Raw genomic sequence first — 16,721 nt, forward strand, 5'->3', positions numbered from 1 at the left:
TTGGAGTAGGTTTAATATAAAAGCAAAGTACATACAGAGATTTACAACACTTTTAAAGATAAAAGCAAATTGGTCCTATTATGTGGTCCCAACAATAAACTCCTAAGTCTATGACAAATAGGAGCTCTGATGAGTTATTTATAAATACTTCAGATTAGGTACAATTATACTGAAAATCAAGTTCATTCAACGTCTTCAAAATATGTTACTGTCAATCCTCAAATGGTGCTTTTTAGAGTTTAACATTTCCATTATATACATGCATTGAAGTACTTGTTATCCAAGCATGGAACCTGCTCCTTACCATTTATTATTAAGGACTTTAACTGGCCATCTTCTTCAACTTCTACTCTCTCTTAACCTCTTCCTATTAATTTTTCTGCCATTAACTATTTTAACAGGAGTTGATATAGATTTGAAGTTGCCCATCTCACTATTACCAAATGACTTGGAAATAATGCCTCCATGACCTAGTGACCAAAATGAAATAAACCCTCTCCCAAAAGAACAAAGCCCAATTCCAAAAGATGGAAGTACACTGAAGGCAGAGAAAAATGGCCCCATCCCTCGGCTTCTGCTTCTTTAGGAATCTCTTCAACTCCTCCCCCCACTCCACCAAAAATGCCCTCAAATGGGCCTTCAAAGAAGTCAGATGGAAATGCGTCCTTCCGCCAAAAACTCACCTGAAGACGGAATGTTAAGCCAAACTCAAACAGACTGTCAAAATGACTTCCACCGTCTCCACCACCATTTAATCCTTCTCTGCCATATTTGTCATAGATGTCTCTTTTTTTCTAGCATCTGGTAACACCTCATATACCTCACTACTTGAATTTTCTCCGCGCTCCTTCCTTATTTTCAGGATTATCTGGGTGGCACTTCAGTGCCAGTTTCCTGATATGCCTTTTTAATATCCTGGGGCAGGCAGGTCTGCGTGCCTAGAACTTCACAGTAACCCCCATACTTTAACACATGGTGAGAACAGGTCCAAGGATGCGGCAGTAGTGGTGAGTAGCAGGGCAGGTGGGTGGCGTGGGCTCTGGGCTCCTCTGGCTCCACAGGGCTCTGTAAGGCTCCGCAGAGCTGCGCTGGTGGCCACAACAGCTCCTCATGCTTTCCTTCCTCTCCTTTCTCCAACAAACAGGAAGCATGACCTCCTATCTCTTGAGTTTTAATCTTTTTTTTTTAAACCACTTTGTTCTAAGTTGTTTGCAGTTACATTTTATATTTTAACAAATTTGACAATCTCTGATATTTAATGGAATAAACTAGCCCATTTTTCCTTAATGTAATGATTGACATACTTTTATGTTTTCTATTTTACTTTATGTCTTTTTTTTACAATGTTTCTTCTGTTTCCTTTTTCTCATTTCTGCTGATTTGATCAACTTACAATTTGTGCCATGTCTTCCCTTCTTTTCTTTTTGAGACAGAGTTCCGCTCTTGTTGCCCAGGCTGGAGTGCAATGGCGTGATCTCAGCTCACTGCAACCTCCACCTTCCCAGGTTCAAGCGATTCTCCTGCCTCAGCCTCCCAAGTAGCTGGGATTACAGGCATGCACCCCTACACCCAGCTAATTTTACTTTTAGTAGAGACAGGGTTTCACCATGTTGGCCAGGCTGGTCTCAAACTCCTGACCTCAGGTGATCCACCTTCCTCAGTCTCCCAAAGTGTTAGGATTACAGGCATTAGCCACCATGCTCGGCCATGTCTTCCCTTCTTAATGTAGATATTCAACTCTACTTTTCCATTACATTTGTTTAATTCCAAGAATTATTATTTTCTTTTCCTGTGCTGGCACTTTTCGTGTAGATAATTTGCTTTTACTGGCTGGAAATTTGTACCATTTCATTTTATTCCGGGGCTTCAAAAATTTCCCTGGATATGCCTAAGTGTGTGTTCTTTCCTCATTAACCCTGCCTATTTCTCTGTAATTTCTTTTAGTCTGTAGACTTGGGTCTTCAGTCCCCAGAAATTTTCTTATATTATCAGTTTTATAATGTATTTCTTTCTAAGATATTTCTACTACGTGTTATGTCTACTAAATCTATCCCCAAATCTTCTTCTCTGTCCTCTCATGATTTCTATCATGATTTCACATGACTGTCCTTTGAGCTATTTCTTCTATAGTCTTTCAGGCTATTTTTTTTTTTTATACTTTAAATTCTAGGGTACATGTGTACAACGTGCAGGTTTGTTACATATGTACACTTGTGCCATGTTGGTGTGCTGCACCCACCAACTCGTCAGCACCCATCAACTCATCATTTACATCAAGTATAACTCCCAGTGCCATCCCTCCCCTCTCCCCCCTACCCATAATAGGCCCCGGTGTGTGATGTTCACCTTCCAGAGTCCAGGTGATCTCATTGATCAGTTCCCACCTATGATTGAGAATATGCGCTGTTTGGTTTTCTGTTCTTGCGATAGTTTGCTGAGAATGATGGTTTCCAGCTGCATCCATGTCCCTACAAAGGACATGAACTCATCCTTTTTTATGGCTGCATAGTATTCCATGGTGTATATGTGCCACATTTTCTTAATCTAGTCTGTCACTGATGGACATTTGGGTTGATTCCAAGTCTTTGCTATTGTNGTCCAGGTGATCTCATTGATCAGTTCCCACCTATGATTGAGAATATGCGCTGTTTGGTTTTCTGTTCTTGCGATAGTTTGCTGAGAATGATGGTTTCCAGCTGCATCCATGTCCCTACAAAGGACATGAACTCATCCTTTTTTATGGCTGCATAGTATTCCATGGTGTATATGTGCCACATTTTCTTAATCTAGTCTGTCACTGATGGACATTTGGGTTGATTCCAAGTCTTTGCTATTGTGAATAGTGCCGCAATAAACATACGTGTGCATGTGTCTTTATAGCAGCATGATTTATAATCCTTAGGGTATATACCCAGTAATGGGATGGCTGGGTCATATGGTATTTCTAGTTCTAGATCCTTGAGGAATCGCCATACTGTTTTCCACAATGGTTGAACCAGTTTACAATCCCACCAACAGTGTAAAAGTGTTCCTATTTCTCCACATCCTCTCCAGCACCTGTTGTTTCCTGACTTTTAATGATTGCCATTCTAACTGGTGTAAGATGGTATCTCATTGTGGTTTTGATTTGCATTTCTCTGATGGCCAGTGATGACGAGCATTTTTTCATGGATCTATTGGCTGTATGCATGTCTTCTTTGCCATTTTTTTTTAACCTCTGTGATGACCATCCTCTCCTTCAATTCATGTGCTAAGTTGTTTCATAGGAAACTTATGGCTTGTTTTAGCACCAGAAAATGTGTATGTGTGCATGTGTATATCACCTGCATCTTCTTGAACACTTTCCCTTATCTTTCTCTTATAGCAGTTCTCTTTCACCGGGAATGTTGTATTTGTCCAGAGTGATCTTTGTCTCTCTGGGTTGTGGGACCTTAGCAGAGTTTTTGGAGGTGTTGTTGTTTGTTGTTGTTGTTTGAGACAGAATCTTGCTCTGTCACCCAGGCTGGAGTGCAGTGGCACAATCTCAGCTCACTGCAACCTCCACCTCCTGGCTCCAAGTGATTCTCCCAAGTAGCTGGGATTACAGGTGTGCACTATCATGCCTGGCTACTTGTATTTTTAGTACAGACGGGGTTTCGCTATATCTAGGCTGGTCTCGAACTCCTGGCCTCAAGCAATCCACCCACCTTGACCTCCCAGAGTGCTGGGATTACAGGTGTGAGCCACTGTGCCCAGCCCTTAGCAGGGTTTTTACAGCATTAACATGTTCTGGGCTAGCTAATGAAGCACCTAAGCTCCTGGCAGTGCGGTAAGTGATGGATGGTGGCACTCCACCACACAGGCTGGCAATGCAATGGCAGGCAAGTTGCTAGTCTCTAGGTAAGTTACCAGAAGAAGCCTCCAGGTTCCCAAACTTTTCCTCTAGCCTCAGGAATCAGAGGACTTAGCATAACTACTCAGCAATTTCTTGGCTTTTTTAGGGGGTGGGGAGCCAGTGACTTTAATATGGGTCTTATACTACCTTCTTTCCATAGTAAGTGGATCCCTGAGGGGCAAGATTTTTCCAAATCTTGTGTTCTGATCCTCTTGCTGGGTAATCTGACATAGGTCTCAGGCTCTTGCCCAGCCCCAGGGGAAGCTCTCACCTCAGTTTCTCCCCTGGGTACCCCCAGAACCCAAGGCCATGTTAACACCTAGCTCTGCATTGGTTTAAACTGCCGATTCGCTCAAGATAGACATGTATCCTGGAGTTGTTAGTAGAAAGGTGGGTAGCAGCAATCATTTCCTAGGATCTTATCTTAGTTTACAAGACATTAATTTTAGCAGAGTAAAACAGGGAAATGTTTTTGTTTTAATCTCTTCCTTTGTTACCCTGTGGCTTAGTGATTTTGTCCCACTTTTGTATAAACTGCTTTGCAATATATGCTAATGATGTTTTATTTTCTTGAGCTATCAGTGGCCTCAGAGAAAACTGGTCTGACAGCCTATTATTGCCAATGGTAATGCTTTAATTACTTTAAACGAAAATAATAATTTTTGGTAGTTGGCCCCCAGCACTTGATTGATTTATATCAAATAACTTTAAATCACTGATCATTGTGTTTTATGACCTGGGGAAATAGTTTGCACACAGTTTTTCTTGGAAGATTCTTAACAAAGTTAAATTGCTTAAAAACAGACATGGTACATATACCAGACAATCAGAATGACAGATAGATAGATAGAAAGAATATACATATAGATATATTGCAGTTGCCGGATTGAGCAAAAATAACAACAACTAGGGCATTCAGTTAACTTTGAATTTTAAATAAACAATGAATAATTTTATTAACTACAGGTACACTTGGTGTTATCTTATAGCCCAGCATGGAGGAAAACAATGAGGAAAATTAATGGATATTTTAGATTCCATTTTCTTTATTAAAAATCAATTTTATTTCTGATATATGCCAAGAGCCTATTAATTGATTTATTGAAAGGTAATCCTAAGCTATATTATCCTAGAGGCAATATAGTTTTGTGAGCTTTGACAAGCAGAATATGTAACCACCCGCACAACAATCAAGATACAAAAGAGTTCCACCACTCCAAAATATTTCTTCCTGCTGTCTCTTTGTGATGAGCCCCTCTCTTTAATTCCATCCCAGGCAAGAACTGATCTAATTTTTGTCACTCTGCATTAGTTTGCATTTTGTAGAGTTTTATATAAATACCCTTATATAGTATGTACTCTTTGTCTGACTTCTTTCACCCAGCATAATTATTTTGAAATTCATCAGTTGTTGCATATATCAATAAATAGCTCACCTCATTTTGTTGCAGATAGCTTTCCATTGTATGGTTATACACAATTTGTTTATTCACTCATCTCTTGATGGACATTTGAGTTGTTTGCAGTTTGGGGCTCTTACAAATAAAGCTGCTATGAACCTTAATGTACAAGTGAGATATGATTTCATTTCTTTTGGAAAAAATATCCAGGTATAGAATGACTGAATCATATGGCAAGCATATGCTTAACTTTTAATGAAACTACATAGCAATTTCCAAAGTATGCTATTTTATATTTCTACCAGCAGTTGTTCCACATCCTCACTAATACTTGGTATTGTAGACTTTTAAATACTAACCATTCTGACAGGTTCATAATGATATCATATTGTGGTTTTAATTTGCATTTCCCTAGTGACTATTGGTGTTTGGTATTTTTTCATGAGCCTATATACCACTTTCTTTGGTGAAGAATATGTTCAAATCTTTTGCTTGCCTTTCTCCCAGCATCTCCCCCACCCCCAACACACCAGCCTTTTGAATTGGGTTATTTTCTCATTATTGAGTTTCAAGATTTCTTTATATGTTCTGGATATAAGTGCTTTAACTAGATATATAATTTGCAAATATTTTTCTCTCAGCCTGTGCCTTCTTTATTCTCTTAACAGTGTTTTTTGAAGAGCAGAAGTTTTAAATTTTCATGAAACCCAGTTTATCAATTTATGCCTTTATGGATCATGCTTTTGATCATTTAAGTCTATATTTAGAGTTACTTTTTGTATATGATGTAAGGTGTAAATCAGTGTTCATTTTTTGCATATGTATTTCAATTCTTTCATTACCATTTACTGAAAAGACTATCATTTCTCCACTCAATTCCTTTACACCTTTGCAGAAAAACAGTTGTCTATAAATGTATGAGTCTATTTCTGGATTCCCTGTTATGTTTCAGCGATCTATTTAATGCTAATACTATATTGTCTGGATTACTGTATCTTAATAAGACTTGAAATTAGGTATTAGTTGTCCTGCAATTTTTTTAGTTTGTCTTGATTATTACAAGTCCTTGGCATTTTCATTTGAATTTCATAATCAGCTTGTCAACGTCAATAAAAAGCTTGATAAGGTGTTAATTAGGATTGCATTAAATCTACAGATCAATTTATGGATTAATTGTTGATAATGACTATTATAGTTGTTTGTCTTATAGATACCCAATGGCTCTACAAAACATGAGAATCACGACTATAGCTGATTGCTACTTGTTAAGTGCATATCTATATACCTGATACTACCAAAGAAATGTAAACATGTACTGTTTTGCCCTTTCCAGTCAAAATAGTACACCATTGAATATGAAAAGAAATCCCCGCCTAGGAAAATCATCCTACCTCCACAAAGATGTATTACAAATTCATATTTTAAAGTTAACCTGGAGGAAGACTGACACTTGTTGACATATAGGGGGCTAGTAATTTCCAATTGAGAATACCACCACAAAATATACAGAGTTGGGAGACAGAAACACTGACAAATGGAACAGGAAGAAATCTGATGTGCTCAAGTATGGACATAAGACCTAAGCTAGGGAGGTATTAGGTAGCTGTGAAATGATCGTAGTTTGCAAATTGAGTGACATATATTTTGCTATGACAAGAACTCGGAGTGAATTCTCCCTTTCCTCAAGAATGAGATATCACACCTTATGAGACCCCATATATGAGCTATTGACCTCAACAGTTGGACTTCAAAATACATATAAGCCCAAGAGTTTGACAGACACTTGAAGAGTTCAGTCTACCACAGGGCTACACTCTTGTTAGCCACTTGTCTGAAGACTGAGAGCTCAGTCTATGACAGGGCCACACCTGTTAGCCTTTGAGCTAATCTCTGAAACCTCACCATCCAACACCAGCACTGTCCTCTAGCATGGAGGGAACTTACATGTCTTCACAACCTTGGTGGTCTTCCTCCACCTTGTTGGTAAAGCCAGCCTCTCTCAAGAACCACTTGCAAAAAGGTACACCTCAAACTTTCATTAGACTTTACTTTCCACAGAGATCTGCTTCCATCATAATTGATCCACTAAACTTCAACAATTTTGGAACTCACTCACTATGTGGTTAATGTACCATGTTTATCAAGCGTATTTCCTCTGAGATTTGTTCTTGTTATTCCCTCCCTCTTTAAGCATTGCCAACCTAAGAAAAAAAATTATCTTGGTGTGGCAATAAATCATGTGATTCATGAAATCATACTTTCATCATCTCCTAATTTTAATCACACAAAACAGGAGGACTTTTTAAAAGGCTCAGGACTTTGACAGTGACACAAAAATAGAAAGAAGAAAAAGTCAACTGGTTAGTAGTAGAGACAGGTATCTACATCAGAAGAGAGAAGTGTGGGTTTGGTTGTACTTTATGTGTAGGTTTTAAAGGGTGTGCCTGAGATGGATCATTGTCTCACAGTACTGGTTTCCTCCTCCTTCTATGATAATAAAATTTTAGCGAGGCACAGGGTGCCTTAGACAATGACTACATTCCCCAGACTCTTTCATATGTAGGTGTAGTTATTTCATTACATTCTTGTTAATGAGATATGAGTGAAAATAATGTGTGCAATGTGGTAGCAAGCCATCTTGTACCACGGGATGAGAGCATCACTCTAGGGCAGTGGAACAAGATTAAAAAGAACTTAAGTCCTGACTACTTGAAACTCTAATACTGGCTGTGAAATGCTTAATCTCAGACTATTATGTGAAGAGAAATACATTTTTTTAACAGGACAAAGGCATACAAATTTATTAATGTGCAAGCACATGGGTATCACAGAAAGTATGAAACTCCAAGAAATACATTTCTAATGTGTTTGAGCCACTGTTAATTTGACTGTCTATTATAGCTGCTGCCAAACTTATACAAGGGAGGATAACTGCTCACTGGGAGGTTGTATAAAAGGGTTCTGTTTAAAGTTTTCCATATTTTAAAGCTTGAAATATTGGTAATATGAGCTAATATCCCCCCATAGAATCACAAACATAAAAATGATATCATTAATATAGTGCCTACCTCTGAGAGTCAAAGGATTAACATTCTTCTCATTTTATTGAGAGGGGATATGTCTCCAAAGAGATGTTGTAAAATTGATAAAATGTAGTTTTGTTTTGTTTTGTTTTCAGTCACACAGACTTGGTTTTGAATAGCTGCCCTACCACTTAGTAATTGTTTAACATCAAGTAAGCTTATTTTCCTTAACTTTGCTTTTCTATCTATAAAACACCAGCCTTCTGACCTTATTGTGAAGTTTAAATTAGATAATATCTAAAGTTCCAGGTTCTAGATACAACTTTAATAATAACCCTCTCCCCTCCCATCCTAGTCAAGATACAGAGACCATCCACTTTGTCGTAAAGCATTAAGTTATTAATTGAACAAGTTTTCTGTACATTGGACATAGCTGTGGTAAAGCTGCCTCTTAAAGATGATACACAGCCCATCATCAGTATATTTGGATAAGATCTAGCTGTCTAGATGCTAGCTACATCCAAATGAGCATTGCCTTGGTGCTAACAGTGGAATGAGTATAGAGGTCTTTTAATTCTAAGTTTTATGCTTTACTGTCTTTATCAGTGTTCCCAAACCTGTGTTACGGATCAGGCAGGAAATACGAATGAGGCCACTTGGTGAAGTGCGTGTGTCCACACTGCAAGCACTGGAGGAATCTACTGCTACTTAGCACCTGAGGATTGGAAATGAGCTTTCCTGTTGCTAATTCCTATAAATTTGCAAGGGAACCACATGTCTGAATTTTTATGTGGAGTCTCCTGATTTTCAAATGTTTATGCAAATTTAAAAAACAGTGTTCAGGTTGAATAAATATGTCTGACCACCAGCTTGCTGCTTCAGCTCTACCTACTGCTCACTTTGACCAGGACTGATTCTTCTCCGCTGCAGCAGATGCATCTTGAGAAATAACATTCATAATAAATGTGCTTAACATCAGCATTATTCATTTATCTACATGTGCTTTGAACTGGTGCTTCTTCCAAATAAGACAGTAAGATTTTAAGTTAAAAATTCAGTTATAATAAACTAAACATGGCAAACATACTTGAGTGCTATACTAGTTTAAAGGTTACCTGGAGCTAATTCTGTGCATGTGCTTTTTTTCCCATTCACTCTGGGGAAGAAGATGATGTAATAAATATTTCTATGTTTATTTGGAGTGTGAAGCCAAATACTCAAATGCTGAGTGCATTTTGAAAAATCAAAATCAGCAATTCAATTATTTTTCTTTATTAGAACAGCCAGGAGTGAGCTTGTTAAGATGGATCTGCTTTGTTGTAGCTTGCTTTGCTGGCAATGTCTAAACGAATTAAATGAGTCACGAGTCAAAGAAATCTCACAGGCGGCTTTAATCTCCTGTCAGAAAGAATAGCTAACTGAGTCAAACATCAGTAATTTTTTTTCTTGGCTCATCTTAGAGGGCTTGTGTTCTTAGCTACATATGTGTGGACTTGCATTTTAATCTTGAAATTATACTTCTACTATATTCTTAAAATGGGGAATTTGGGTATCTTCTTTGTTAGTGATTTGCTGGTTCTCAAAGGTCACCCACATAAAAATACCATCTCTTTTCTGAAACTTATAAAAGACAATTTCTTTATCACTCACTTCTACAAGAACCCAGCCACAGTTATATTTTCAGTTTTGGTAAGCCCAGCAAGTTCCCAAATTTCCATTCTGAGATTTTTCTTTTCTAGTATACATAATAGAAAAGCATATATGTCACAACATGAGTCTCTGTCAAGACCAAATGTGGGTGGAATGTGGTTTTTCTGCATTTCATGTAAAAGTCTCTGAAATATCCTATGACTGAGAAATTTATGTCAGAGAGTGATCCAGAAATGAGGTCAGCCTTTTCTCTGCTGGGGAGGGCCATTGAGCTACTGAGAATCTGTGTTATTACCATTCCATTCAGTTCCTCTTTCAAGAACTAACTTATTAAGCTCCACTGAGCAAGTCTATTAACATCCCCTTCTATCATGATGGGTCTTTCCAACGTGGAAAAATAAGTGTAGTCAGTAGGTGTCACGTGTTTATTTGGTTGAAGGCTATCATGTTGAAGAAATAATTCAGGAGTCTATGATGACACAAAGGGCTACAAAGGAAAGCTAAAGCACCCAGTTTCATTGTAAAGACATCTTTGCTCTTAGAATTTAGAGCAAATTCATGGACTGGTGGCTTATTCATTACACACACAAAATACAACTATACATAGAGCAATAGTCATGTGCAAATATAAAGGTTCAGACACCTACAATTTCTGGAAAGTACGATTGCCCAGTAAATATGAACCACTTGCTCCCATAAAAAAAAAGTCAATGTAACATTTTTAGGACAGGCTAATAACAAGGTGGCTTGAAGTAAGAAATTAAAACTATCCCAGCAAATGACTAGCTTAAACGACCTCAATAAGAATAAACCAGGGAACTGAATTTGATGTCTATGTAAATACCGACCCAGATCCCTTACATTTACAGACTGTGTGTCATGTAGAGCCATGTTGGCACTAGCAAGCAAGAAGGCACTGTCAGCAAACCAGAAATTGTGAGGTGCACCCAAAGAAAAAAAAAAAAATCAACAGGTTTGGATTGACAAGAGTTGAGGAAACCCAAAATATATTATGTACATGAGGAAACCACTGAGACTATAAAACAAAATCCACTGAAATTCTAAAAATAGGGTGAACACAGCACTTTGGGAGGCCGAGACGGGCGGATCACGAGGTCAGGAGTTCAAGACCATCCTGGCTAACACGGTGAAACCCCGTCTCTACTAAAAAATACAAAAGCTAGCCGGGAGAGGTGGCTGGCTCCTGTAGTCCCAGCTACTCGGGAGGCTGAGGCAGGAGAATGGCGTAAACCCGGGAGGCGGAGCTTGCAGTGAGCTGAGATCCGGCCACTGCACTCCAGTCCGGGTGACAGAGCGAGACTCCGTCTCAAAAAAAAAAAAAAAAAGAAAAGAAATAGGGTGAACAAATACCAGGAACTGTGCAGCGTACTGGGCAATAAAAAGATAATTAATAATTTAATTAGGACAGGAGCCCTAACAACTGAATTGCAAAGGCATCACTAACCTAAAGCTAAAATCCTCAAGATACAGGCCAGAGAAAACTTATACACCAGCTAGAATAGAATTCTAAGGAGAGTACAGCTGTCTGAGAGAGAAATGCAGTCAAACTAAAAGAATAAAAAAGCCCTGTCCAGGAGAGAGGAAGACGAAAGATAGTCACTGTCACAGAAAATTCCTTCTTTTTTTTTTTTGAGATGGAGTCTCGCTCTGTCTCCCAGACTGGAGTGCAGTGGCGCGACCTTGGCTTACTACAACTTCCGCCCTCCAGGTTCAAGCCATTCTCCTACCTCAGCCTCCTGAGTAGCTGGGATTACAGGTGTGTGCCACCACACCCAGCTAATTTTTGTATTTCTAGTAGAAACAGGGTTTCGCCATGTTGGCCAGGCTAGTCTTGAACTCCTGATCTCAGTGATCCTCCCACCTTCACCTCCCAAAGTGCTGGGATTACAGGCGTGAGCCAGAAAATCCCTTCTTGTTTTAGCAACTGGGAACTCCAGCTAGCCTGCCTGCTCCATGCCCAGGTGCCCTAAAGTGAAGCTGAACCCAGTTACATAACCCCTGCAGTCTACTCTGCCATATGGGAGAGAAAACCCATACCAATTGATTACTAAATAATTAATTAAGCTTCTCATTCATAGATAAGAATGAACAACAAAAGATCATCAAATATTTGAAGAAAAGCAACCTAATGAAAAGGAGGACCAATAGGAACAAGTAAACAAACTACAGAAGCAGTAGAGAAAAAGGAAGGACTGAGAACTTAAAAAATATTCTCTTAGGGATATTGCAAAGAAAAGTCAATAAAAGGTTGTTAGGAAAAAGAACAATTAGAGAGCATAAAAGACTTTTAGAAGTTAAAAATGTAATTGCCCTTGAGGATGTAGTCCAATAAAATTAGGGGCAAACCGACCAAGAGGAAGACAACATGCAATTCACAAACAGAAGCCTTGGCCCAGGAGGACAGGGAAGAGAGATATTTGGAAAACAACTGCAGAACAGGCCTGAAGAGCAACCAGTGCAGAGAGGAACAGAGGATAAGTAGATAGATTCCCAGGAGAGATATCTTCAGGAAAATGACAGGGAACTCGAGAAAAGGTGGTATGATGAAAAAAGTACTTAAAAAAAAGAGCATCATGTATAAGAAGATACGATGTGCCCTCAAGATTGGGATTAGTGCCCTTATAAAAGAGGCTCAGAGAGCAACCTTTTCCTTCTGCTATGGACACAGCAAGACTATAGCTGTCTGTGAACCAAGAGGCCTCACCAGATATGGAATTCACTGATACTTTTATCTTGGACTTCCTAGGCTCCAGAACTGTGAGAAATCATTTTCTGTTGTTTATAAGCCACCCACTTCATATTTTATTATAGTAGCCCAAACAGACTAAAACAGAAGCAAAAAGAGAGAAGAAAGAAAGGTGAACAAGAAAGCCATGATCTGAATATTAAAAAGAAAATAAGATGCAATTTTAAACAATTAGCATAATATAAGACAATAATCCCTTCATCTTTGGTTTTAGGATCACTATTATAATTGATTATTAATATTCCTTCTCACAAACTGTGGAACAAAAAAATACTCTGTTGCAGTGGAGATATAAGAAATCTCTGTACCTTATGCTCAGTTTTGCTTTTGCTGAGAACCTAAAACTGCTCCAAAAAGTAAAATCTATTTTTAAAAAAACCTGCCAAAGTTGATTGGATTAAGATAACTATTAGTAGAGCTAAAGCTATGTTACAGATATCAAATTTGGGGAAGAGAGGAAAGAACACAGTCATATAGAGGAAGGTAACATAATTGAACTAAATCACTATCTTTCATATCAGGGAGATAAGGAATAGAGGTATAAACATATTACTTGGCCTTATGACCAGAAAAAATTTTTTAAAACGGCACAAAGAGGAGTTAGAGCCTGTAGGTAGGGACTGAGTGGTAAGATGGGAGGGTGTTGCTTTTCCTTTACTGTTTGATTTTTATTGTGTCCATGTACTACTACCATTAACAAAAAGAAAAAGCTTCAGGAGTAACAGTAATAAAGAGATGTAAATGTGAGAAATGGATTCAGAGATATGACCTAATAGAATTTCCAGAAAAATGCAATAAAGAAAATTGAAGGGAGGCCCTCCGCTAGACGGCTTTAAAACTGTTCTTACAACACAAAACACTAGAGCAGGGCTAGGAAACAATAGCCGTGTTATGGGTTGAATGTTTGCATCCCCTCCAAATTCATATGTTGAAACCCTAACCCCCAGTGTGATGGAGGTGCTTTTGAGAGGTGATTAGGGTTAGATGAGATCATGAGGGTGGAGCATCATGATAGGGTTAACGCCTTTATAAAAAGAGGAGGAGATGCAAGATCTCTCTCTATGCATGCACCAAGAAAATGACTCTAGTTAACTTTGTCAATAACCCCCGCCCCCTGACTCCCACTGCTACAAACTAGTGTTTTGAAAAGATCGTGAAAAAAAAAAAAACTTCAAAAGTAAGAAGGCTGAAAAATTTAAAAAGAGAGAGGAGACAAGTCAACCACATTAGGAACGAAAAAGAGCCAACGTTATACAGCTAAAGGAACTGTTAAAGATGTGATACTGCCCTGTATATTATTGTGCCAATTATGCTGTGCAAGAGCATAATCAAGAAGAGGACTTTCACCAAGAACCTGACTGTGCTGGCACCCTGATTTCGGACTTCCATCGTTCAGAACTGCAACAGATATATGTTTGTTGTTTAAGCCACCTAGTCTATGGTATTCTGTTATGGCAGCTAGGACCGACTGAAACAAGCCCTTAGGCCAAATGCCTAATTTTTTTTAATTGAAGTTTTACTGGAGCACAGCCATGTTTATTCATTTATGTATTTTCTATGGCTGCTTTCATTTTCTAACCGAGTTGAGTAGTTGTGACAGAGACTGTATGATCCACAAAAGTATTTACTATCAGACCCTTTACAGAAAATGTTTACCAATGATACTTGCACCAGAGAAATGTAAATGAAATGAAAAAATGCTATCTGCATAACAAAAGAGAAGAAAACAAATTAGAACAATGAGAAGAATACTATGTAGAAAATATAAAATAGATTGTACAAATAAGCTCAAACATAATAATAATGTGTATGAGTTAAATTCTTTTATGCTTAATTTAGAAAAAAAAAGTCCTGTGATATTGTTTATAAGAAATTTATCCAGAACAATGTGCCAAAGATACTTGGAAAATAGTGAAATGGAGAAAACTATACCAGTGAATTGTGATCTCTAAAAACGGTGCAGTAAAATTAAACTTAATAATGAAAGAATATATTTTAAAAAATTTCTTGGACATTTAAAATCTCACTCTAAAAAGCTGTTGAGCTTAAGAGGAAATAAAATATCAACTATTGGAAAATAAATAAGGATGAGAGTAGCAGGTATCACTCCTAGTAGGGTGAATTTGAAATAGTTCCTAAAGGAGAAGGTGTACTCCTAGATATTTATTAGACAGCTATGAATTTTTGAACAATAATTAAGCCCCAAATTAGAAAAGAACAGAAATTAAAGGACTGAAGGAATTAATAAAAAATATAAATTGTGATTATTAAAGTATAAAAACTTACTCTAGTTAATTTCATCAATAAAACGCAAACTAGTGTTTTGAAAAGACATTGAAAAAAAACCTATAAAAGTAGGCAAGGCTGAAAAATTTAAAAAAGAGAAGATGTAAATAAACCACATTAAGACTGAAAATGACCAAAATTATAGAGGAAAAGGAACTGTTAAAATATAATACTGCTCTGTCATTCTGCCAATAACTTAACAAAAAAGATAAAATTGATGATTTTAGAAATCAGTCAATAAATTTTACATGTCTAATTTTAAGAAAATACATATTGCCAAAGTTGAATAGAGAAGAGTTAAATAAATCAACTTTGAGAAATGAAAAAGAAAACACAAGTATAAACAGATAACTTTAAGGTAGAAAAAAAATAATGCAAGAAACAAAATAGCAAAAGCTTATGTATTGATGTGGGTAAAAGACAAGAAATAAGCTCTCAGCATGAAACAGAGGAAATGAAAATAAAAAGAAATAAAAACTACTTGGAAATAAAGGATGCAGTAAAAACAGAAACACTAAACGAAAGAAACAACCATTGTAAAAAGATTAAAATGAATGAACAAGTTTTGTTTTTTTTTTTGGTTTTCTCTAATACAAAAATTGTTTTCCTGTCTCAATACAAACCAGATTTTGGTTAACATCTATGACAAGCTAGAACAATAGCAGATTCCATATGTTTTTATTATATTTTGGTGTCAAAATTGTTAAATAAGAGCTTCATTACAGCTGTAACCATCAATGTATAAATGAGCTTGATTAGTTTGTATCTTACCCTAGAGTCAACAGAATTTCAGATATATTTATAAAACATAAATTTACTCTCATACACAAGCAAAACAAAACAGAAGCCTAAATAAATAAGCTGTAAGAGAAGAAATTAAATAGGCAGTCAAAGATCTAGTTTTCAAAGTCTCATGTCCCATGTGAAGAATTCTAGGAAACCTGTAAGGTTCAGACAATCCCTATGATTATGAATTACTTCAGATCATAGAAAAAGACAAAATAATAAATAAATTTTTAAAAAGATATTTGCTAATGAAGTTAAGCAGACCAAAGTGTAATAGCTAGAGAGTGTAATACAATGAGGAAATGTTATTTAAAATGAGGGAAGACTTGAACATGTTTACCTAGAGGGAGAGATGAGTGAGAATGAAGTGATTCATAACACAACAGGAAAAAATAAATCATTGTGAAAAATTTTTGGAGAAGACAGAAGCAGGGGAGATCAAGAGCTCATGTGGAGGGGTTAGCATTAACAAGGAAGCAGAATATCTTTTGAGAGATTACAACGAGGTAAGAAAGAATTATAAAGATAGGGATTGTGATGGTTAATTTTATGTACTAATTTGGCCAGAATATGGTGTCCAGTTGTTCAGTGGAACACCAGTCTAGATTTTACTGTGGATGCCTTTTTAAAGATGTGATTAACATTTAAATCAGTAGACACCGAGTAAAGCAGATTACCCTCCATAAAGTGGGTAGGCTTCATCCGGTTGGTTGAAGGGTTTAAGAGCAAAGATGGAAGTCCCCTAAGAAAAAAGGAATTCTGCCTGCAGACTGACTTTGGACTTGACACTGCAATGTCAGCTCTTCCCCCGGGTCTCTGGCCTGCTGGCCTGCCTTGAAAATTTTGGACTTTCAAGCCCTACAATTGTGTGAGCCAATTTTTAAAAATAAATTTCTCTCTCTCTCTCTACATATATATATAGCCGTGATTATATA

At 37.3% G+C, this 16,721-nt stretch overlaps 1 pseudogene; it reads right to left on the reverse strand.

Moving 5' to 3' along the window:
* Positions 1 to 251: 251 nt before the first annotated feature.
* Positions 252 to 16,721, reverse strand: part of LOC108541256 (dnaJ homolog subfamily B member 6-like) — a 28,045-nt pseudogene continuing 11,575 nt past the window's right edge.

The sequence above is a fragment of the Rhinopithecus bieti genome, unplaced genomic scaffold, assembly GCF_001698545.2.
Source record: "Rhinopithecus bieti isolate Rb0 unplaced genomic scaffold, ASM169854v2 scaffold_20307, whole genome shotgun sequence".
Classification (NCBI taxonomy): Eukaryota; Metazoa; Chordata; class Mammalia; order Primates; family Cercopithecidae; genus Rhinopithecus; species Rhinopithecus bieti.